Below are 26,822 nucleotides of genomic sequence, written 5' to 3'. Positions count from 1 at the left end.
AAATCACAATTCATATGTACAGATTTTAAATAATGCCCTGGAAGAGGTCTCTTGACACTCTGTTCAGTCTCTCGCCTTCCAGCAGGTAAAGGAAGTCAGGTTACAGTGCAAAGGAAGCCAAGCACAAGTGAGAGGGTGTCTTCATTACACAGGGGCACTTTGTGCTAAGTCAGATCCATGCATTAAATAAAGGGTTACTAAAAAAGGAGTAGTTGTCCTTGACCTAGAATTTGTAAATCTTTTCATTTATAAAAATTAATGTATTTCAACTGAGTTGAGAATTTTAGTCATTTTATGAAATCTATATATTATTGTCCCCTGGGAATGAGGTAGGGTACAAAGACTATAAAATTTGGGCTATACTTGTAATTAATTATTAATGTGCACATAAGGAAAATCTTTGTGCATCTTAAGATTCATCAAAGAATTTCTGAAAGTATTTCAAAGAGCCTAATATGACATTGGGTGAGAATGCAAATTAATTTTCAGCCATGTGGTGCCATTAAGAATGAGAATGAACGTGCCATGGAGAATTAAGGGCAATTAAAAGTGCTTAGGGTTTTTAAATTTGTACAAATCAAGCTGTAGCATTTTATCATAATAAAGCAACTAGTCTTCATAATGTTTAAATACTCACATAAGAATTAGAGAAAATATCTTAAATCAAAGGAAGGTAATTCCTTAGGGTTCCTTTATATGGTTTTTTCATTTCCAAAATATTTCCCCTGCTTATCATTTGTTTTTTAGAACAATCCCTGCCCAGGAGAAGCATTTATATCCTCAATTTACAACCCCAAGGTGATAAGTCCAAGGTCAAGCAGAATGGCAAAGATTGAATGACACCTAGGTTTCTCACATCCCCTATACCAAATAGCATCTCCAAGGCAGAGGACATAGCTTGTATATGCACACACAGGCTCTCCCTACAACTTACAGCTAACTTTAAAACTACACATAAAATGGCATATGCAGCAGTTTTATTATATGAAAATATAAACTCACATATCTAAAACTAATTTTTATATATAAATTTATCATATTCTGCCAGGTATCACTGTATTTGTGTATGGCTCATTTTCACTATTAGACTACAAGATTTTTGATAGAAAGAACCATACCTTACTTTAAAGCTATCTTTTGTATCTGAGAATTTAACAAAATTCCTCACACAAGAATATATGTGTGTTCATATATGTATATATATATATATACACATATATTCAGCATAACTAGATCACAAATCTTTAAGAATAAAATAGATCTGTTTTTACAAAATAGTCAATGAAGCAAATCTCTCGTATGAGTTAACCAACACAAGTTACTGGCAGAATCAGATCTCAATTCTGAAGTCTACACAGTTTAACAATTAATTTAAAAGTCTTTTCAGAGGCTTCTGTTTTAGATAGCTTTTGTTGTGATTAAACTGTCCATGTCAGAGACCTAAATCAATCATATCTAGCTTACAATAAATATATGTATTGAGCCACTGCTATATTCTTAATAAAAATATTACAAATGAGAGAATGAAGGATGCCATCAGAAGTAGCCCAGTGACATCAGAAAACACTGAGCTGTGTGGCACTGGCTCCAGGCACTGATTTCCACGTTGAGTACCAACTGCTTCTCCAGCTCCCTTGAGTCGCACCACTGATGTGAAAAGCAGGTGTATCACATGCTCACCCACATCAGCTCACAGAAAAGACCTAACTTGCTGCCACTGAGATAGTGGTAAACTGAGGCCTTACTTTTACAGAAAAGTCCCTATCACTCACCAGTTATAAACACTGAAAAACGTGCTCTTACACCAGAAATCTCATTGCAATTCTGCTTCACTCATTTTCTGAGTGTGATATCACTTAGTATCTGGAACTTCCATGACCAGACCAAAAAGCACTCTAGTCTGCAAAAAAAATGAGTTATATTCTTGGACTTTAAGTAAAGTGGTCTTCATATTATATTCCCCAATTACATTCATGCCCTGTAATTAACAATTTTTTACTAATTTAAAATTTCATCTAAAGATGAGAAGGGTAGCTTGACTATTTCTGAAGACAAAGATGTAAAAGTCATCTCTTTTTCTTTTTTTTTTTTTTAAACTTTTATTTAATGCATATAATTTTCCAAAGTACGACTTATGGATTACAATGGCTTCCCCCCCATACCGTCCCTCCCACCCACAACCCTCCCCTTTCCCACTCCCTCTCCCCTTCCATTCACATCAAGATTCATTTTCGATTATCTTAATATACAGAAGATCAGCTTAGTATACATTAAGTATGGATTTCAACAGTTTGCTCCCACACAGAAACATAAAGTGAAAAATAATAGATGATTTTTTTAAATGATGATGAAATCAGAGCAGACCTATTGTCATGTTTAATCCCAGTGAGAGTCAAGTTGGGAATTGATAATTTCTTTTTTTTTTCTTTCTTTCTTTTTTTTTTTTTTTACAGAGGATCAGTTTAGTATGCATTAAGTAAGGATTTCAACAGTTTGCACCCCCATAGAAACACAAAGTGAAATATATTGTTTGAGTACTCGTTATAGCATTAAATCTCAATGTACAGCACATTAAGGATAGAGATCCTACATGAGGAGTAAGTGCACAGTGACTCCTGTTGTTGACTTTACCAATTGACACTCCTGTCTATGGCATCAGTAATCTCCCTATGCTCCAGTCATGAGTTTCCAAGGCTATGGAAGCCCTCTGAGTTCTCCGACTCTTATCTTGTTTAGACAAGGTCATAGTCAAAGTGAAGGTTCTCTCCTCCCTTCAGAGAAAGGTACCTCCTTCTTTGATGACCTGTTCTTTCCACTGGGATCTCACTCGCAGAGATCTTTTGCCAGAGTGTCTTGGCTTTCCATGCCTGAAATACTCTCATGAGCTTTTCAGCCAGCTCCGAATGCCTTTAGGGCTGATTCTGAGGCCCTGAGAGGGAAGAGATGTATAATTTGGGACATGCTCAGGCTGACTTGCCCCAAGTGGTGGAGTTGGAAGCATACCAGGGGATTCCAATTCAATCCCATCAAGGTGGCATGTACCAATGCCATCTCACTGTTCCAGGTGATCAGTTTCAGTTCACAGTTGGTCATGGTGAAGGGACTGGGAGTCAAAGGGAACACATAGACAAGTCTAGTACCTGCTAACGCTAACCGATGGAGTAAATAAAGGGGAGAGTGATCCAACATGGGAAGTGAGATACTCAGCAGACTCATAGAATGGCAGATGTCCTAAAAGTCATCTCTTTTTCTATTGGAAATATCTAAAAGGCTGAGATTATCAGTGACATATTAGACATCCAGCTGTTTTCTATTTCAAATTTATACTGTGCATTTCCATTTTTTAACCTAATACTAAAGACACATTATAGGCTGGGTACCTTACACAAAACAATACTCAGTATTTCTCACAAGCTCTCCTGATAGGTTTGACTACGTCTAAGTAACAAACTAGCCTTTTGTAGGTGAAGAATCTAACATTTCAGCAAATAAATCCTTCTCAAAAGTAAGTCTGAACAAATGCCACTTCACTGCACACATACCTTCTTACAACAGTTACATCAAGGACATTTAAAAAAAAAAATTCAAGACCATCTCAGAGTTTAGTTCAAGCCATTTGAACTGTAATATATAATTCTACATCCTCTGCATTATACTTCTGTGGTATACTTTATTCCATACAACTTGTATAAGAAGACATTTAAGAAGAATCACAGTTTTAGGATATTTTCTAGCAACCTCAGTACAGGGAAATACACTGAAGACAAAGGAAAGTGCAAACAATAATATGAAGAATTCTTCTGCACACTAACATACCTGTCTTCAATACTGGGTTTGTCTCTATCATACCTAAAAATACCTAATTCATAACAAAGGAATAATATAATACTATCTCACAAAGACCTTTTTCTCCAATAGCAAACTGAAATATAGGAAAGTGTGACTATTAGCTAAGATAACAGTTGTCAGAGTGATATTTCAATGGAGCATAGCTGTGATTAAAATTTGTGCAAATATGCATTCAATATAAAAATCTTTACAGTACCACATAGAAAATCTGACCAGATCACAGGTTGTTATGACAATTCTTCGTTGTTTTTACAACCCACAAAACTATTATCAAGTTAGAATCTGGTTAAAATCTGGTTAGGCCATGCCTGTGGTATTCAAATAAGGATAGATCCCCTAAACAACATGCCTCTATTATAATAAGCGCTGCTCTAAAAATGGCCTCCCTGAACCATAACAGCTCTACTTGTATTATACAATTGTCCAAATCATGGTTGGCTGGACTAAGAATGGATGCTTAACCCAATTAGCATAATCAGATTTCTTCAACTGAACATTTGGAATTGGAATGAAGTAGCCAGTGAGCAACAAGCAAACCTGGAGACCCTGAAATCCCTCAAAAAAAATGAGTCAATGAGAGGATGGGGAGTTGGAAAGTAGAGTAGGGACATGGTGGTTTTGTATGTTTTTTCCAGCTCCTTTTTTGAGGCTCTGCTGCATTCCTGTTCTTTTGTTTTATCCCTGTCTCCTTATAACCAACTCCCCTGTGTTGCTAAATTCTTCTTGAATTGACTTGTTACCTATAACCCAGAGCCTTAAAATAATAATATACAACTATATTTTATTTTTTCAAGATTTATTTATTTATTTGAATGGCAGAGTTACAAAGAGTCAGAGGCAGGCAGAGAGAGAGAGACAGAGAGACAGAGACAGAGAGACAGAGAGAGATCTTCCATATACTGGTTTATACCCCAAATGGCTGCAATGGCTGCAGCTGGGCCCATCTGAAGCCAGGAGCTTCTTCCAGGACTCCCATGTGGGTGCAGCAACTCAAGGACTTGGGCCATCTTTTACTGCTTTCCTGGGCCACAGCAGAGAGCCGTACCAGAAGTGAGCAGCTAGGTCTTGAACTAGAGCCCATATGGGATGATGGTACTACAGGTGGTGGCTTTACCTGCTATGCAACAGTGCCAGCCCTCACACCTATTCTTTATTTTTTTAAGATTTTATTTATTTATTTGACAGGCAGAGTTACAGTGAGAGAGAAAGACAGAGAAAAGTCTTGCATCCCTTGGTTCACTCCCCAAATGGCCGCAATGGCCGGAGCTGCGCCAATCCGAAGCCAGGAGCTTCCTCTGGTGTCCCACGCAGGTGCAGGGCCCCAAGCACTTGGGCCATCTTCTACTGCTATCCCAGGCCACAGCAGAGAGTTGGACTGGAAGAAGAGCAAATGGGACTAGAACCTGGTGCCCATATGGGATGCCGGTGCTGCAGGCGGAGGATTAACCTAGTGCGCCACAGCGCCAGCCCTCACACACCTATTCTTTAAATAACTATATTTTTATTTGCGTTTTCTTAGGTCTGCAGCTTATCTCCTCATCCACAGTACAAGCTTCCTGAGAAAAATGACTATTCTTTAAACTCCTTTGCACTCACACACTGCACACACAATGACTTGAATATAGTAAGCAGACTTTAAATATTTGCTTGTTCATTGAAATTCTTTGTTGACATCTTTTTTCTTTTTATTCAAAACTGTTGTTGCTAATTGTATTATTATCATAGTAATTTACAATTATGATCCATTGCATGACCTATATACAAGTACATATGTTGTTTTGAAGCATTTCCTCAATATTTGCAAACAACAGGATATAACCTCCTGGCTCTGTTTTCCAACTTTTGGATGACAGATTGTGTTATGTGCTGTTCCTTATATTACTACTGCAACTAGGCCATTTTAAAATGCAAACTAAGAAACTGAAGAGAAAAAAAAAACAGTTAAATTACTTTTTCCAGAGAGACCGATAAAGCCCCTACCTCTGAGAAAGCCAGGTCAGAAATAATTCAACTAAGTGGGAGACACCATTGCTGAAAAGCAGGTGGAGGGAAAGGAGAAGGCTAGCTTCAGTGATCTTCCTGCCTTCTTTCTTCAAGTCTTTTCAGCTTGTAACTATCACCCCTTCTTTCAGAATTGCCTCTGGGAGAAGTTGCAGCCCTGTTTGTACTCTTCAGCCCAAGTGACCAGGAGCAGATCCCTTTGCTACTGCATTTTAGGTGTCATGTCCATATCTTCCTATTCCCAATAACATTGGTCAATATTCTGGTAACTTCTCCCTTGGATCCAACAACAGTCTCCTATCAGTCTCTAGTTTATCCTATTTCTTCTCCATTTTTACTCCATAATACTCCCAATTCTAAATTCATGAGTTTCTACATCACTATTAAAAAAAATAATAACAACAAGGTGGGTGGGGGATTATGCCCAGCTGAGCTGTTAAGCCACCACTTGGGACACCAAGCCCCATATCATTGAATCTAGCCTCCTCCTCTTCTAACCCAGCTTCCTACTAGTGCACAACCTGGGAAACAGCATGTGGTGGCTCAAGTACTTGGGTCTCTGCCACTCATGCCAGAGACCTGGAGTTCCTTGTTCCTGGCTTCAGCCTGACCCAGCACTGGCTGTTGGCATTTGGGGATTGATCAAGTAGATGGAAAAGCGCCGTCTCTCAATCTGTCTTTCAAAGAAATAAAAATAAATAAAATTTTTCAAAAATCCAAATGAGTCTGAGGTCAAAATTGATCCCATTTACTCACCCTATCTACTTTCCTCCTCCTGTCACTTATTCAGTCAGAAATGTGTATTGAGCCCATTGCAGGTGTAAGCATTGTGCCAAGCCCTATGAACACAGCAAGGAACAGAGAGAAGAAAACAGGGTATGAAACTGTGGTGATATACGGTCTATTAGTAATAAAGTATTTGGTGCTAGGAAAGTACACAGAAGGCATACCAAACCCCACCAGGATGGCATTTTTCTCTAAGAAATGATACCAAAAAATAAAATCTATAGGTCAAGTAGTTATTAAGAAGGTGATAGCCAGCAAGAGTAAATATGTATGTGGGCAATTGTCAGGTGGCAGAAGTGGAGATAAAGACAGATAGAATCAATAGGACTTGGGGACAAATTAGATGTGGGAGAAGATGGGGAGATGGAGGTACCAAAAATGACTCCCTGATATTTAGTATGAGAAAATATAGGGAGGCACAGGCAGCCAAAGCCAAAATCAACTATTGGGATTGCATCAAATTGAGAAGTTTCTGTACTGCAAAAGAAACAGTCAGGAGAGTGAAGAGGCAACCGACAGAATGGGAAAAAATATTTGCAAACTATGCAACAGACAAAGGGTTAATAACCAGAATCTACAAAGAGATCAAGAAACTCCACAAAAACAAAACCAACAACCCACTTAAGAGATGGGCCAAGGACCTCAATAGACATTTTTCAAAAGAGGAAATCCAAATGGCCAACAGGCACATGAAAAAATGTTCAAGGTCATTAGCAATCAGGGAAATGCAAATCAAAACCACAATGAGGTTTCACCTCACCCCGGTTAGAATGGCTCACATGCAGAAATCTACCAACAACAGATGCTGGCAAGGATGTGGGGAAAAAGGGACACTAACCCACTGTTGGTGGGAATGCAAACTGGTCAAGCCACTATGGAAGTCAGTCTGGAGATTCCTCAGAAACCTGAAGATAACCCTACCGTTCGACCCAGCCATCCCACTCCTTGGAATTTACCCAAAGGAATTTAAATTGGCAAACAAAAAAGAGGTCTGCACCCTAATGTTTATTGCAGCTCAATTCACAATAGCTAAGACCTGGAACCAACCTAAATGCCCATCAACGATAGACTGGATAAAGAAATTATGGGATATGTACTCTTTAGAATACTATACCGCAGTAAGAAACAACGAAATCCAGTCATTTGCAACAAAATGGAGGAATCTGGAACACATCATGCTGAGTGAAATAAGCCAGTCCCAAAGGGACAAATACCATATGTTCTCCCTGATCGGTGACGACTGACTGAACACCAAGAGGGAAACCTGTTGGAGTGAGGTGGACACTATGGGAAATGGTGGCTTGATCAGCATAGCCCTGACTGTTAATGAACAACTTAATACATTATCCCTCTTAGTAGTTTTTTTATCTGTTCTACTTAATATGACTGGTTTAGATCTGTAATTGATGCACAGTTATTCTTAAGTGTTGAAAATTAACTGAAATGTGATCCCTGTTGAACATGGTGGTGGGAATGGGAGAGGGAAGAGATGTATAATTTGGGACATGCTCAGGCTGACTTGCCCCAAGTGGTGGAGTTGGAAGCATACCAGGGGATTCCAATTCAATCCCATCGAGGTGGCATGTACCAATGCCATCTCACTGTTCCAGGTGATCAGCTTCAGTTCACAGTTGGTCATGGTGAAGGGACTGGGAGTCAAAGGGAACACATAGACAAGTCTAGTACCTGCTAACGCTAACTGATGGAGTAAATAAAGGGGAGAGTGATCCAACATGGGAAGTGAGATACTCAGCAGACTCATAGAATGGCAGATGTCCTAAATAGCACTCTGGCCTCAGAATCAGCCCTAAAGGCATTCGGAGCTGGCTGAAAAGCTCATGAGAGTATTTCAGGCATGGAAAGCCAAGACACTCTGGCAAAAGATCTCTGCGAGTGAGATCCCAGTGGAAAGAACAGGTCATCAAAGAAGGAGGTACCTTTCTCTGAAGGGAGGAGAGAACCTCCACTTTGACTATGACCTTGTCTAAACAAGATAAGAGTCGGAGAACTCAGAGGGCTTCCATAGCCTTGGAAACTCATGACTGGAGCATAGGGAGATTACTGATGCCATAGACAGGAGTGTCAATTGGTAAAGTCAACAACAGGAGTCACTGTGCACTTACTCCTCATGTAGGATCTCTGTCCTTAATGTGCTGTACATTGAGATTTAATGCTATAACGAGTACTCAAACAATATATTTCACTTTGTGTTTCTATGGGGGTGCAAACTGTTGAAATCCTTACTTAATGCATAATAAACTGATCCTCTGTAAAAAAAAAAAAAAAAATTATCAATTCCCAACTTGACTCTCACTGGGATTAAACATGACAATAGGTCTGCTCTGATTTCATCATCATTTAAAAAAATCATCTATTATTTTTCACTTTATGTTTCTGTGTGGGAGCAAACTGTTGAAATCCATACTTAATGTATACTAAGCTGATCTTCTGTATATGAAGATAATCGAAAATGAATCTTGATGTGAATGGAAGGGGAGAGGGAGTGGGAAAGGGGAGGGTTGTGGGTGGGAGGGACGGTATGGGGGGGGAAGCCATTGTAATCCATAAGTCGTACTTTGGAAATTTATATGCATTAAATAAAAGTTTAAAAAAAATAATAATAAAAATGAAAACAAAAAAAAAAATATATGGAGTCTCCCTACAATGAGATAGGAAAAGTATCTGTAAGATCATAAAATCGAAACAGAACTTTAATTTAGTCTCTTGAGGTACAGGTAAGACCATTTTAAAAGTTGAGACAAATGGGGGCCGGCGCCATGGCTCACTTGGTTAATCCTCCGCCTGCAGCACAGGCATCCCATATAGGCGCCAGGTTCTAATCCAGGATTGCTCCTCTTCCAGTCCAGCTCTCTGCTGTGGTCTGGGAGGGCAGTGGAGGATGGCCCAGGTGCTTGGGCCCCTGTATTTGCATGGGAGACCAGGAGGAAGCACCTGGCTCCTAGCTTCGAATTGGCAAAGCGCCTGCCATAGCAGCCTTTTGAGGGGTGAACCAACAGACTGAAGACCTTTCTCTGTCTCTCTCTCTCACTGTCTAACTCTATCTGTCAAAAAAATGTTGAGACAAATGGATGAATGTATTAATAAAAAAAAAGAACCAAATAGTTAATAGTGCCATTTCGATATGGTGGTATTTTTACTCACCTATGTTTTCTAAATGTTTTGGTATCAATATTTAGTATTTTATAATATAAAATATTAGGATATTTTAAGCAAAGTATTGTAAAGAATTTTAGGACACAGCATGTGCTTTAGCAAGGCTAAATGGAATAGAAGGATGAAATAAGATTGTAGAAAATGTAACAATGTTTATATTTTTCTGGGACAAATATGATCCTTACTCTTTCTTTATAAAATAAAACTGCTGCATATTTGTAAAAATACAAATGAGGCAGTACCATCTGGTATTCAGATCAAACTCATCTGGTGAAGTGTGGCAAAGCAATACTTCAAGGCTCACAACATCTATTCATATGTTCCCTATGGTGTTAACTTTCTCTATGCAGAAGGAAGCAATAAGCAAGACTAATTCTCGTGGTCCAGCAAAACTAATCTACAGTGGTGAGAAATTAAGGCAAATTGTTTCTCATAAAGATCATGAACTTAATTATTTGAATTTGAGCCTCACTTCTGCCTGCAGGCTTTCTGACTCATATCAAATTAATTTATCATTGGATACATATGTGATTTTTAACTTATTCAATATTTTTTACCTTCACCTCAAAGAGTTTGAGATGACTATAAACTTTTAGCTTACCTTTGGTAATGAAGAAAACATCTTATATTTAAATCACCATAGTCAGCATTTGAAAAAAAAGTAATGTAGCAGATAATAGCTATTTGATAGATAGAGTAATCATCATCTGGTTACTCAATTTGGCATCTATGGCAAAGACAGGCTACTTAACTGCTACCAAATTGACTTCTTTCTCTTCCTGGATACAGGATACTGGGTGCAGCCATGTGGCTATCGGCATGAGGGTGGTGGCAGTGGAGGTGATTAAAAGTGATGGATTCAAGGTTAGGTGTAATCATTGGGATACAGTAAGAGATTAGCTATGACAGGGAAGTGGAGGAGGAAGTGGCACCAATGACTACCAGATGTCTAGCATAAGCAGCTGCATGTCAGGTATATCTTATGACAGCATAGAGAAGTATTAGACTGATAAAGGAACCATATGAATGAAAGAAAATTTATACAGTGTGATATCTTGGTATTTGTAAAAACAACAGACTATGAATAGAAATTGTGTTTGTCACTTTCTACCCTGCTCCACAGAATCTCCCACTTCTCTTTCTCCACCCACTGAGTGACTCAGGGCAGCAGATTACAGTCCCTCGTATCAGATGAAGTCATAAAAGGAAAGGAAACTGGTTCCTGAAATACCGCAGGTAACATCTATTAATGTCCTGTTGCTGTAGATAGAAATGTCTATTTGACTTACTCTGTGATAGGTCTGAGAGTCAGGAGTCCTCAAATGAATCAGCTCAAGGAGAATATGTTCACTTGCCTTTCCTATCTTCCAGAGGTCATCTGCACTCCTGGGCCAAGGATCAAAGGTCCCTCTTCAAGGCCAGCCACCTGGCCACTCTCTGTGCCTCTGCTCCTGTCCTCATGCCCCTCTGTGTCTGTCTTGCCTCCCTCATTCCCTTGAAGAGCCCTTAAGATTGTATTGGGCCCACACAGATAATCCAGGGTGATTTTCCCCTCTCAGCGTCACAAACATCATAACACCTCAAAGTCTTTTTTTTTTCCCATGTAAGGTAGTTTATTCACAGGTTCTAGCAATTAGGACATGGACCTCTCTAGGGAGAAAGTCATTATTCTGTTTACCATAGAAGGTATTTTGGAGTTTGGAGAAGTGAAAGAAAAATTTCTATTTTGTTACTTCACTAACTTCAAGGAGTTTGTCTCTTATTATCTGATGTTACTTTAAGTACCAAAAGTACAACAATAAACATCTAGTCCTAGCTGGATTGTAGTTAGGACAGCAACCATATCTGACTCTATTTTGTTATTGACAAATCACCCTTCACATAATAGCATGTAATGATACTCTAAAAATGTTTACTAGTTATGATAAGGTTATTATATTAATGACAGCGAGAAATAACCTAGAAGTCAAAATTTTATTTTACTAAACAGCTTTGACTTTCCCATATTAAAACATTAATCAGTATTGAATCTAATATGATATGAATATTGGTATGAATCACTGAATCATACTATGTAATTGAAAATATACTCATGTTTCACACATTTTATAAAGGAAATGGAGAGGTGGGGAATAGTGAGGACTCTTGATATACTAGTAATGCTTTGTTTTTTTGTTTTTTTTTTTTTTTGTTGTTGTTGTTGTTGTTTTTTTTTTTACAGGCAGAGTGGACAGAGAGAGAGACAGACAGAGAGAAAGGTCTTCCTTTTGCCGTTGGTTCACCCTCCAATGGCCGCCACGGCCGGCGCACCGCGCTAATCCGATGGCAGGAGCCAGGTACTTCTCCTGGTCTCCCATGGGGTGCAGGGCCCAAGCACTTGGGCATCCTCCACTGCACTCCCGGGCCACAGCAGAGAGCTGGCCTGGAAGAGGGGCAACCGGGACAGAATCCGGCGCCCCAACTGGGACTAGAACCCGGTGTGCCAGCACCGCAAGGCGGAGGATTAGCCTATTGAGCCACGGCGCCAGCCCATGCTTTGTTCTTAATATGGGTGTTGGTTATAAGGGTGATCAGGTGACCAAAAAATTCATTTATCCATACATTTCAGTGCATTTCTTGATGTAAATACTGTATTTTAATAGAATGTTTTAAAAAATACCTTAATGAAAACTTTTTTTAAACATTTATTTAAAAGGCAGATGCAGAGAGAGAGAGAAAGAGAGAGAGAGAGAAAGAGAAAGAGAAAGAGAAAGAGAAAGAGAAAGAGAAAGAGAAAGAGAAAGAGAGGTCTTCCATCGACTGGTTCACTCCCCAAATAGCCACAATGGTTAGAGCTAGGCTAATCCGAAGCCAGGAGCTAGGAGCTTATTCCAGGTCTCCCATGCAGGTACAGGGGCCCAACACTTGGGCCACCTTCAGTTGTGTTTCCAGGCCATATCAGAGAGCTAGATCAGAAGTGGAGCAGCTGAGACTTGAACCTGAGCCCATATAGGATGCCAGCACTACAGGCAGCAGCTTTACCCACTACAACAGCACAGGCCCCTAATGAGAACTTTTAACAGCTAAGGACAAATTGGCTCATTTACATCTTACCTTTCCTTGCCTAAATGATTTATGGTAAAAATGCTGCCAAGAAGGACGAAACAAGATCCCTACATTACACCTTCTACAAAAAAAATCAACTCACAATGGATCAAGGATCTAAATCTATGACCTGATACCATCAAATTACTAGAGAAAAAAATGGGGAAACAATGTGAGACTTTGGCATAGGCAAAGACTTCTTGGAAAAAACTCCAGAAGCACAGGCAATCAAAGTAAAAATAGACAAATAGGATTACATCAAGCTGAGAAACTTCTGCACTACAAAAGAAACACTCAGCAAAGTGAAGAGGCAACTAATAGAATGGGAGAAAATATTTGCAAACTAAGAAACTGATAAAGGGTTAATATCTGGAATCTATAGAGCTCAAAAAACTCAACAACAAAACAAGCAATCCAGTTAAGAAATAGGCAAGGGACATGAACAGGCATTTTTCAAAAGATTAAATTCATATGGCCAACAGACACATGAAAAAATGCTCAGGATCACCAGTCATCAGGGAAATACAAATTAAAAAAAAAAAAAAACACACACACACACACACAATAAGGGAGCCGGAGCAGCGGCATACTAGGTTAAGCCTCCACCTGCAGCGCCGGCATCCCATATGGGCACCAGTTCATGTCCCAGCTGCTCCTCTGCCAATCCAGCTCTCTGCTTATGGCCTGGGAAAGCAGTAGAAGATGGCCCAAATTCTTGTGCCCCTGCACCCATGTGGGAGGCCCAGAAGAAGCTCTTGGTTCCTTGCTTCAGATCTGCACAGCTCTGGCTGCTGCAGCCATTTGGGGAGTGAACCAGCAGATGGAAGATCTCTCTCTCTCTCTCTCTCTGTGTGTGTGTCTCCTCTCTGTAACTCTAAGTTTCAAATAGATAAATAAACAAATGCTTTTAAAAAAAATCACAATGAGGTTTCACCTCACCCCAGTTAGAATGGCTATCATCCAAAAATGAAAAAACAACAAATGCTGGCAAAGATGTGAGGAAAAATGTACCCTAATACACTGTTGGTGGAAATGTAAACTAGCACAACCATGTAGAAGACAGGATGGGTATTCCTCAGAAATCTAAAAATAGATATACCATAAGACCCAGCCATCACACTCCTGGAAATTTACCCAAACAAAATGAAACCAGCATATAAGCGTTATCTGTACCCCATGTTTATTGCAGCTCAATTCACAATAACTAAGATATGGAATCAACCCAAATATCCATCAACTGATGATTAGATAAGGAAATTATGGAAAATATACACTATGGAATACTACTCAGTGGTAAAAAAAAATAAAATAAAATCCTGTCTTTTGCAACAAATGGATGTAACTGGAAACCGTTATATGTAGTGAAATAAGCCAGTCCCAAAAAGACAAATATCATAAGTTTTCCCTGACTTGTGGTGACTAATATACATAGCACAAATAGATGTATATGAGTGCAACTGACATTCTGAGATTTGATTATTGTTAACAGTCCTTGTCTATATTATTGAGGAATAGTGTTCTTTTTCTGCTATTTATTAAATTCTTTACTTAGTGGAGAGTTAAGCTTGTAATTATAAAATAAACTGCAACTGTGTCATTGTAAAAATTAAAAGAAAAATAAAAAAGGAAAATGGAATGGAAAGAGGGTGGGATCATGGGCAGAACAAGGGGTAAAGTGGAAAATTCCACTGTGCTCCTAAATGTGTATATATGAAATACACAAAATTTGTTCATACTAAATAACTAAAAAAAATTTAAAGAAGCAAGACTATACAAAGACACAGGTGAGACCAATAACTCATGGCCAAGGTCCAAGTAATCATATACTTAAAGTTCATTTTTTCTCTATTTCATGAAATGTGGGACTGTGGAATTACTATTTCACCAATGTCTGTGGATTTTCCTTTCTATAAATTTTCTACTGCAATCATGATAGGGTTATTCTCCAAATTTTTCTGGTTTTGTTGTTGTTGTTATTGTTATTGTAAGAAAACTAAAAATGAAGTAGGATCTTATTCCCTCTACGCATTAATCACCAACAAATTCCTTATTACTTTAATGACTGTTCACTGGAGGAAAATTTTAATGTGCTTTCATGTTTTCTGATTTAGAGAAAGAATCAGACTTTAATGTGAATGCATTTTTAACATTTTTCCATGCTTTAGGGAAGCTGCTTTCAGAAGGAAAATGTAATGAATGTTTTTAATCATGCTAAGATGATTTGCCCAGAATCTGTGGTTTAATTCAACTTTTCAAGGACAACAAAATAGAGAAGACCAAACATACTAATCAGCCAGGGCCCCTCCCTTCTCAGCTTGGCTACCTCTTAGTTAAAAATGTTTGAAAGATAAAACTCCTTTAAAGCAACAGAAAAAATTCAGTCTGCTTGATTAATTCACAACCTCTTTTCCCCCATGTAGATCTATATGAGTCATTGCTTCTGTCCTGGGAATTACTGACCCCATTCCTCCAAACTGGTTCTCATCCTCAAAACGCACCTTACCATACCCCACAGAAACATGCCCTTCCCCTTTTGCTTAGCTCATTCTCATGTGCCACCTCAGGTTTTCAATAAATTCTTAACATCACTGCTAAAGATTTGTCCCATTTTTCTATGCAGGCCTTTAACTTCAAGGTAAACAACTGCTCCCCAAAAGCTTGTCCTCAGATGTAAACAGAACAGAAATCAAGGAAAAATCCCTGTCGCATTTTTCTTTTTGTTAGTTTGAATCATACTCTCAGAGATTTCATCTAAATGTCTCCCTGAGGATATTCCAACTGCCTCACAATCTCTGTATCACCTCACTGCTTTCTATCACAAGCTTTCAAGCCCCAGTGATATGCCAATAATGCCTTCTTCTTTTCAGACCAGAAGATAGCAGGTATCAACGGCAGACAGATTTGGACAGTATAATAAGGAAAGTAATAAAGCTTTCTGTATGTAGGGGCTGGCAGGTTAAGCCACCACCTATGATGCCGGCATCTCATATGGGCACTGGTTCATTTCCCAGTTGCTCTTCTTCTGATCCAGCTCCCTGAAAATGTGCCTGGGAAAGCACAGGAACATGGTCCAAGTGCTTGGGCTCCTGCACCTATGAGGGCGACCCAAATGGAGTTCCTTGCTCCTGGCTTCAGCCTGGCCCAGCTCTGAATATTATAGCCATTTGAGGAGTGAACCAGCAATGGAAGATCCAGCTCGCTCTCTCTTCCTTGCTCGCTCTCGCTCTCTCTCTAGCTCTGCCTTTCAGATAAATAATCAATTTTTTTAAAAGAATTTATAAATGTTGACTGATTGTTGAGAAGGAAAATGTAGATGCAGAAAATAAACTGAGAGCAGGGTATGCTCCCACCAAACAAGATATCTTGGGGCCGGCACCATGGTTCACTTAGCTAATCCTCCACCTGCGGCGCTGGCATCCCATATGGGCGCTGAGTTCTAGTCCCATTTGCTCCTCTTCCAGTCCAGCTCTCTGCTGTGGCCCGGGAGGGCAGTGGAGGATGGCCCAAGTGCTTGGGCTCCTGCACCTGCATGGGAGAACAGAAGAAGCACCTGGCTCTTGGCTTCGGATCAGTGCAGTGCCAGCTGTAGCGGCCATTTGGGGGGTGAACCAACAGAAGGAAGACCTTTCTCTCTGTCTCTCTCTCTCACTGTCTAACTCTGTCTGTGAAAAAAAAAAAGAAGATATCTCTATAACACATCAACTGATACCATAACCTCAGAGAAGTCAATGGAAAAATGACTTATTATTTCATGTTCTATCATTAAACAGACTTAAAAATATATATGAACAATATTGCAATAGCATACTCACAAGTTTAAAACTCATAAACCAGACAATCTAAAAATATCTTTGGGGGCCAGTGCTGTGGCATAGCAGGTGGAGCCGCCGGCAATGTTGGCATCCCATATGAGTGCCAGTTTGAGTCCTTACTGCTCCACTTCAGATCTAGCTCTCTGCTATGTCTTGGCAAAGCAGTGGAAGATGGTCCAAGTCCTTGGGCCCCTGCACCCAAATGGGAGACCTGGAAGAAGCTCCAGGCTCCCGGCTTCAGACTAGCCCAGCTCTGGCTGTTGAGGCCATTTAGGGAGTGAACCAGCAAATGGAAGACCTTTCTCTCTCTCTGCCTCTGCCTTTGTAACTCTACCTTTCAAATAAATAAATAAATGTTTAAAAAATGCTCTTTGGGGGAGGTGCCTTTCTCTGAAGGGAGGAGAGAACCTCCACTTTGACTATGACCGTGTCTAAACAAGATAAGAGTCGGAGAACTCAAGGGGCTTCCATAGCCTTGGAAACTCATGACTGGTGCATAGGGAGATTACTGATGCCATAGACAGGAGTGTCAATTGGTAAAGTCAACAACAGGAGTCACTGTGCACTTACTCCTCATGTAGGATCTCTGTCCTTAATGTGCTGTACATTGAGGCTTAATGCTATAACGAGTACTCAAACAGTATATTTCACTTTGTGTTTCTATGGGGGTGCAAACGATTGAAATCTTTACTTAATGTACACTAAACTGATCTTCTGTAAAAAAAAAAAAAAAAAGAAAAGAAATTATCAATTCCCAACTTGACTCTCACTGGGATTAAACATGACAATAGGTCTCATCTGATTTCATCATCATTTTAAAAAAATCATCTATTATTTTTCACTTTATGTTTCTGTGTGGGAGCAAACTGTTGAAATCCTTACTTAAGGTATACTAAGCTGATCTTCTGTATATTAAGATAATCGAAAATGAATCTTGATGTGAATGGAAGGGGAGAGGGAGTGGGAAAGGGGAGGGTTGTGGGTGGGAGGGACGGTATGGGGGCGGGGGAGCCATTGTAATCCATGAGTCATACTTTGGAAATTTATATTCATTAAATAAAAGATAAAAAAAATATTCTATAAAAAAAATGCTCTTTGGATTGCCTATTTTGTCATTGTATCTGTTAACTTCCTCTCTCAAAAAATGCCCCTAAGGATGCAGGACAGTAGACTTTATTATCAGGCCTTCAAAATTCTTCCCTAAAAAGTGTGATTAAGAATGAAAAATACTGCTATCCAAACTAATTAGACTTATGGCCTAATTGAGTTCTATGATGTGAAGCTGTTCTGAGTTGGTTTTATTGGAAACACAAATTCTATTATATTCTAAATTCAATTGCACAATTCCATGGCAAAGAACTGGATAATCCATATAGTTCTTCAATTTTCTTGCTAAGATTCAAAGTTTTGCTTATTTCCAGTTATGAAATATGAATTATTTCAGTGAATCAACCTCTAATTTCAAGGAGATTTGAGGAACAACTCTTTAATTAGTCTTTATCATGCTTGCTTAAACCTTGCCAGCCATCTCCTGAAAGTAAATTAAAGCAAGAGGAGAAAGAATGTGAATGACCTGCCATACACGGCTGGCTACTTGACAGATAAGTCTTCCTAAGACCCATCATTCTGAAGAATGACATAATTTTATTTCTAAGCACTAAGTGTGCTCAGAAAAAGTTATAAGACAGCACAGTGAGAAGTCAGGGTAATAACTGTGTGTGTGTGTGTGTGTGTGTGTATACAGACCAGGTAAATATTTACATCTGACAAGTAATGAATATTTGTTTTTATTATGCATTTCTAATAGTTTTCCTGCCTTAAAAACTATTTCTTTACCCAAGCAAATGCTCAATATCCTTATAATCTTTGTTGCCACTTCAGAACACATTAACTTTTAATGCCATTATGTACTTTGAAATTATTGTAAGTCTGCAGCCACAACTCCAATACCCATCCTGAAAACCAAGCCTCATCATTTCCAGGGAGCACCGTTTTAAAGCTACTTTATATTTTCTTTCGCCACCAGAACACATTAGGGACAGAAAAAGACATAAAGTGAACACACTGACAAAGACTGCCATTATGTGCTCCCAGACACAGTACAAAGTACTTTATATGGATTTCTCTGATTTAATCATTAAAACTCTCAAGGAATGTTCTGTATTATCTCCATTTGATCAATAAGGAAATGGAGACTTAGAGTGGTAAATTTAACTTGCCAAAGCCACATAGTTACAGACTGGCCTACAGTTTAAATTTGGACTTGTCAGGACAAGTCATTCAATCCCTATCACATGTATGTTCCTTCTATATGAAGAAATAAACCCACCTGCAAATTAGCATGTGATGCCTGCTATGACAGAGACAGTAAGATATCTATGATGACTACTACCAGCCTTCCGTAGCATTATGTTCAGGTTGGTAAACAGCCATTCATTTTCCAATCCTTCTTATGTCTCATTTAGTCAATAATATGAACAGATTGGTAGCAAAGAAATATGGGTAAAACCAATGCTGGCACTTTCAGGCCTTCCCATAAAAATCTCCCAAAATATTCTCCACGCTCTCCACTTCTATCTTTCAAATGATGCCACCTACAGTTGCCAGATAACACACAGTTAAATTTGAATTTTAAAAAACCAACAACTAGGGGCCTGCGCTGTGGCACTGTAGGTTAATGTCCTGGCCTAAAGTGCCAGCATCCCATATGCTGGTTCAAGTCCTGGTTCGAGTCCCAGCTGCTCCACTTTCCATCTAGCTCTCTGCTATGGCCTGGGATAGCAGTAGAAGATGGCTCAAGTCCTTGGGCCCCTGCACCCGCATGGGAGCCCCGGAAGAAGCTCCTGGCTCCTGGCTTCGGATAGGCACAGTTCCAGCCACTGTGGCCAATTGGGGAGTGAACCATCGGATGGAAGACTTCTCTCTCTCTCTCTCTCTCCCTCTCTCTCTCTCTGCCACTCCTCTCTCTGTGTAATTCTGACTTTCAAATAAAATAAATAAATCTTAAAGAAAAAAAAACAACAACTAAGGTTTTCATGTAAGTACATTCTATGCAATATTTGGGAAATACTTATCAAGGGCACTGAAATTTGAGTTGCCAGATAGCAAAGAAAAGAAAAGGCATGAAAAATATAGATGCCCCAAATATTGCATGGAACATACTTGCAATACAGTTGTCATCTATCTGATATTCAAATTTAAATGTGCAGGCAATATTTTCAGTTACTAAATCTGGAAACCCAAATATCACCACCTTCAGTCATCCTGAAGGAAGCCACATGCTGACAGTGTCAGAGCCACCACCAACATGGGCCTAATGACTGCAACCAAGGGGATCACCCCCTTTGAGATTACATGCAAGAAAAATACAATTCTATAATGTTGAGCCACTAAGGTTTGAGAGCTAATACAATACAAACAATGCAAGGATGATGCCTAATACTGATGCAAGTGCCAAGAGCCTATCATTCAGTTCTTAAGGGGAGGAAGTATGGAAAGTAAAAATCACTTACAGGGGTCTGAAGCCGTACCAGCACATCTTGGATTCAAATCTCTGTCCTAGCTTTGTAGCTTTAAATTCTCCAGCCTTAGTTTCTTCAACTACAAAATAATGAAGTCAATGCTTTCTTGAGAATCCATCATAAAAATTTAAAAAGCTATTATGTGCAAAAAACAAGAAAAATACTAGGTACATAATAAATACTAATATACTATTACTGGTTTATATCATTAAAAAGTGTAGGCTAATTTTAAAATTTTAATAATTGAGCTGCAAAATGAATTTTATGCATTTTTATGAAAATTCATTTTATTCTTGACAAGTCTATAAGAATAATTTTTATTCAAGGGTACTTGGAAAAGTAGAATTAAAAGATATATTTTTGAAGAGGGTTAGTGTTAGGTCTAATAGTTAAGATGTCACATTCAATATTAGACTGCCTAATATTTGATTCTAAGCTCTAGATCCAAATTCCAGCTTCCTGCCAATGCATACCCTGGGATGCAGTATTGGTAGCTCAAGTAGTTGGGTCTCTGTAACCTGTGTAGGAGACCCAGATGGAGTTCCTGCCCCCTGGCTTTGGCCTGGCCCAGCCCTGGCTATTGCAGTCATTTGGGGTATGAACCAGCAGATGGAAGATCTTCCTCTCTCTCACCACTCTGCCTTTCAAATAAACTAAATAATATTTTTTAAAAGTCCTGGGAGTCTATAGCACAGTAGGGTAACTATAGATAATGTTAATACATTTTATGTATTTCTATTTCAAAAAGCACTAGAAGATAGAACTTTGATTGTTTTTACCATAAAGAAATGTTAAATGTTTGAAAAGATGGTAGATTTACCCTAATTGTCATTAGATAATGTAATTTTGTACTGAAACATCACATGGTACCATATAAAATTTTTACATGTTTGTTAAAATTTATTTTAACCTATGAAAATATCAAAAAATTTCAGAAAAGTTTATTTTGTGTGCAAAAAAAATTAAATTCAGGGCAGGCACTGTGCTGCCCACATGCCATATCGGAATGCTGGTTTGAGTCCTGCTTCCTCCACTTCTGATCCAGCTTACTGTTAAAGTACCTGGGAGGGCGGTGCATGACAGCTTAGCTACTTAGGCCCCTGCCACCCAAGTAGGAGAACCGTATGGAGTTCCAGACTCCTGGCTTTGGCCTGACCAAGCCCCAGTTGTTGCAGATATTTGGGGAGTAAAGAAACAGATGGAAGATTCTCTCCCATACATACACACACACACACACACACACACACACACACACTTACTCCACCCTCCTTGCTACTCTGCCTTTCAAATAAATAAATATTTTTTTAAAAATTTCCAAAATCCATGCATACTTTTTTCATAATATGTATTTTCCGTGAACTGTTTGATGTATCTTTGTAGTTAGTTACTTTTTACCTCACTGTCTTTCAACTCTGTAGTTAAGTTTACTAATTTATAAGCTGAGCTCTATATTTTCCCTGAGTTTTCCAGTTGAACTAGCATTACTAGGTTAGATTCTAGGGATTCAACAGACACTCTGGACTAAGTATGTAATCTCTCCTTCCTCCTTATTACTGAGTATATCTCAAATTGATTGGATCACCAGGTAAAAATTCAAAAGTCTCTTTCATTTGAAATCACATAATCATCAAATTGTCCTATTACCACTAAAATTCAGGATGCTCAACAGCATAAAGCCAAAGACGGAGACTCAGCATTCCAATATGTAGGCTTCCCATGCATTCAGAAACTAAAACACAAAATGTGACCCTCTCATTTAAACAACTTGCTATATAACAGGAAAACTGAAATCTAATTTGAAATCTGTTTACAAATGGTATTTACTGAAACATTTTAATAAAATGTTTTAAGTCCAAGGTAATCAAAATTAAGGTGTATATTCAGATATCTGTCCTTATAGTTCTTCTCAAAGAGAAACTTGAAATGAAAGTGTACTCTAGGGGCTGGCGCTATGGCGCACTATGTTAATCCTCCACCTGCAGTGCTGGCATCCCATATGAACACCGGTTCTAGTCCCAGTTGCTCTTCTTCCAGTCCCGCTCTCTGCTGTGGCCTGGGAGGTCAATAGAGGATGACCCAAGTCATTGGCCCCTGCACCCACGTGGGAGACCAGGAGCAGGCACCTGGCTCCTGACTTCAGATAGGCGAAGCTCTGGCCATTGGGCCATTGCAGCCATTTGGGGAGTGAACCAACGGATGCAAGACCTTTCTCTCTGTCTCTCTCTCTCACTGTCTGTAACTCTACCTGTCAAATAAATAAATAAAAATCTTTTTTAAAAAAGTGCACCCTAATCACTTATTGATGCAGAATAAATTGTGCCAATTCCTAACCTTAGTTTAAAAACAACAAAAATTGGCAGTTTAAGAAAGAGACTCAACATGATGTGTGCAAACCTCATTAAGTTGTAGGGAAAGCTCTGAGCATTGTACATAAATATGTTCTTCTTGGATTCCAAAGGGATTTTGGGAACTTGCATAGGTCATCCATAAGGTCTCTGTCATTGAAAGCATTGTCAGGTATTTTCTTAAATCAAAAAAGTGATCAACATTTTCCACTTTAAAGTAACAGTCTGAGAGTGATTCAAAGTGAGCACAGTACGATTCAAGTGAGCACGGGTTCCAGTACTACATACCCAAAAAACACACCCATAACCCAATTCCCCACATGTCAGAGCACAGCCAGCTGCCAGAGTGCATGTGATCACTAAACAGGTGTAGAAAGCCTTTATTTTGAGTCATTCACTGCTTAATTTACATCCATAATGGAATATTGGTTAAATTCAAGAAGCTTAAGGAACATTGATGTCAATTTTAAAAGGAGCATAAAAGTGATAATTCTTTTTCAATTTCACCTCAAGATAATATTTTGCAGAATTCTAAATTGCACTTATCTGATTAAAACTCTTATCCTGGGGTCGGTGCTGTGGCGTAGCCAGTAAAGCCATCGCCTGCAGTACCATCATCTCATATGGGTGCCAGTTCAAGTCCCAGCTGCTCCATTTCCAATCCAGCTCTCTGCTATGACCTGGAAAAGCAGTGGAAGATGGTCCAAGTACTTGGGCCCCTGCACCCATGTGGGAGACCTGGGTGAAGCTCCAGAATCCTAGCTTCAGATCAGCCCAGCTCCAGCCATTGCAGATAGTGGATGGAAGTCTGTCTGTCTGTCTGTCTGTCTCTCTCTCTCTCTCTCATAAACAAATAAAAACAGAAATAAAACATTCATTGGTAGGATAGATCATAGATATGTTTTAATGGAGAGATGCCAGAGTGTGTATGTGACGGGGGTGTTGTGGCAGTTGAGAGGGAATGTTAGATGGACAGCAGTGGGCAGGTGAAGTAAAACTTCAGAGCAGAAATATTGGAGACGAGGTGGGGTATTTATAGAGGCAATAACTTTGTGGTTGTGTTTGCAAAATCCTGGCCAATGATTTTTAAGAGTAGAGAAAAATTAATGAGAGTCCAAGGTATGCCTTCAGAGTAAGGTGCTAAGGTGCCATGGAGGTGAATTCATTGTCTAAAGAGTGGCAAGAAAATTGTATGTGAGGGAGTTGGAAAGACTGCTCACATAAATATTTAAAACATCCAGTTTAAGAGGAGTTAGTGTAATAGAGGAATATGGTAATCCAGAGGTGAGAGTTCCTAATAAATTCTGGAGATTAAACAGAATACATAAAGATGAATTTTGGAATTTAAATAACAAGACTTCAAATCCAAGTTCTTCCACTAGTTCATCTTGCACAAAAGTATTTACTTCCTTAGCCTCCTTTTCCTTATCTGTCAAATGTTATAATCTCATAGGAGTTTTGTGGGAATTACAGAAACGTACAACCTCGTTTGGCATACCTTTCTTCCCTTACATTTCTGCTTGCACACTTGAGCTCATTTCTTTTTCTAATATCTCAACAAATGTACTCAGTAGCTATCAACAGCCTCCTGCTAACATTCTCTTTTCCAATCTCTCCCTCCAAAGTCATAAGCTTATTACACACATGCCTGCCTTCCGGATTACAGTAGGCACCGATTTTACCAAATGTCTTACCCTGATACTGGATAGGTCTTCACTTGCCAGCCTCCAGTCTGTTTTCTCACTGCCAATCTTAGATGTTTTTAGAGCAGCACACCACTTGAGTGTCAAATACTGCCACAATCAGGATTTTTAATACCGCTGTGAGCATTGAGTGTTCTGGGCACAGCTGAAAGTGTTGGAGGAGAGGGCAGCCCTGGAAAGATGAACCAGGAGGGAGTGAAGGAAAAGGAAACCTGAAAACCTGAGACATGCAGAGGGGACACAACAGGCTTACTTCCTGGACAGGGAACAAGGTATCAGGAATGTAATTAGCTGACCTGCTCCTGCTGGAGTCTGGAGACAAACCAACTCCTTGGGTGCCGAAACTGAGTGGAGTTCTAGGTGTTACTGGTTTGCTGACTAAGCTGTTTCATTTAACAGGGTTCTGGTTTCATTCCCTCCCTAGGTCCCTCAGTTTTGAACCAGTGAAGTCAAAAGTACTACAGACAGCACTTCTGAGCCCTGCGCAACTTGTGATACCTTAATCCTTTTGATGAGGGCACAAGATTTACAAAATGCAAGGTGAAACTGACTTCTATCAGATAAAACCTGGGGTTGAGCTTTAGCAGAAACAACTTCACTGCTAGAAAGGAAACTAAAAATCTATTCCAGAATCTATGCCTTTTAACAAAGTTCCCCAATTCTACCATATTGTAAAAATTGATTCCTAAGTTTCCAAAAATACTAGTAAGACATGTCGGTGTCATCACTATCATAAAAGTACCTGCATACCTCCACCTCCACCCATTGTTTTCATGGTCATCACCATCACCCTTCTCTTCTGTCCTGTCTTCTCATTAAATACCATCTGTGGTGGCCCAAGTGGTTGGGCCCTGCACCCACATGGGAGACCAGGGGGAAGCACCTGGCTCCTGGCTTTGGATCGGCACAGCACACCGGCCGTATCAGCCATTTGGGGGGATGACCAACGGAAGGAAGACCTTTCTCTCTGTCTCTCTCTCTCACTGTCTAACTCTGCCTGGCCAAAAAAAAAAAAAATACCATCTGTGGGACACTGTGCTAGATAATGACTTTGCCTGAGCACATGGATACTCGCAGGCAGAACCTTTTTTTTAGCTCTAAGGGTCTGCTGGTGTTTCACCAGGCTGCTCCAGAGAGACAGGAACAATAGATATCCTGAGAAAGGATTTATTAGGGAAAATGACTCACTCAGTTGTAAAGGCTGAGAAGTCCCCTGATGGGCCACCTCAAAGCTGAAGAATGGGAGCTGTTAGCATGCTCAGTCCAAGTCAAAACGCCTCAGAACCAGACAAATCAATGGTGTGACTCTACGTCTAATGCCAAAGGCCCAAGAGCCCAAGGAGCAATTAGTCAAGTCTCAGGATCCAAAGGCCAAAGAACCCGGAATTCTGATGTGCAGGAGCAGAAGGGTGCCCCAACCCTAACGAAAGAGCACAGATGCCCCCATCCTGTGCCTTTCTGGACCCAAGCTGACGGTTTGGGCCCACCCACTCCATCCACCAACTCAAACACCAGTATCCTTCAGAAACCACCTCACAGACACACCTGGGGCAACTCAATAATTCTATTCACTTAAATGCCAAACCACCTGGGTCTCCCTAGTAGCAGAAGAGGGACAGGCCCAGTGTCCGTCAAGAACTGGAGATAACTAATGCCTTACCAGCTATCTAGGTGTTCTTTAATCTAGTCAAGTTGGTATCACAGGAATGTTGGTACATAGTCTTTAAAAAAAAAATGCCTTGTGCATTCATGAAACGTTGGCAACAAATTCAGCCCACCTCATCCCACTGCTGACCCTGTGGGTTTTATTGGGTCAGAAAATATTTCTTCCCAGCTGAATTAGTTTCAGAGGTCACAGCCTCATTATTAAACTGAGCATTCTCTATGCCCCCAAAGACGAAGGAAGAAAGGGAGGGAAGAAGGAAAGGAGCTAGGGCAGGAAAGGAAATATACCTGTGTCCATGGAAATCAGAAAATTGATTTGTTCACAATTTATGCATTAAAAGGCCCACAATTTACCAGACCTCTAAATTCCTCAGAACCCCTAAATATATTGCCTTTTTAGAATAATAAATATTAAATATTTTCCCACATATTCTTTTCTGTTTCTCTTTTGGAATTTTACTGGAGACCCAGTTTTGCATATGCTGTGAAAACAATCACCCACCTGCAACAATTTCTATGCCTGATTAGTCTTCCAGTTGCTATTTCTCAGCAGTTTTGGCTATGTCATGTTATTCAAAGATATGCTACTGGGTGTTTACAGAGATGGAGTTAAGTCCTAGAGTTTGTAGCTATGCTCTGTGAATAGAGTATTATGGTTGTTAAAACTTTTAGAAAGAAAGTGCTCTCCAGTTGCTTTTCTTTTCCTGAATTAGCTTTTCTAAAGATGTTTAATCTCAGGAGTTCATCTGCAAAGTATGCAATATTAGTCCCCACAGTGCTGTTACATTGAATATCTTATGTCATAATTTTATTGTTCAGAGCAGTTGCAAGATTTTGAAGATAAAGTAGGTGTAGTGTGATTTTTCTTAATGATAAGGACCA

The sequence above is a fragment of the Oryctolagus cuniculus genome, chromosome 12, assembly GCF_964237555.1.
Source record: "Oryctolagus cuniculus chromosome 12, mOryCun1.1, whole genome shotgun sequence".
In the NCBI taxonomy this organism is placed as follows: Eukaryota; Metazoa; Chordata; class Mammalia; order Lagomorpha; family Leporidae; genus Oryctolagus; species Oryctolagus cuniculus.
The sequence above is the reverse complement of the archived record's forward strand: the minus strand, read 5'-3'. Positions refer to the sequence as shown.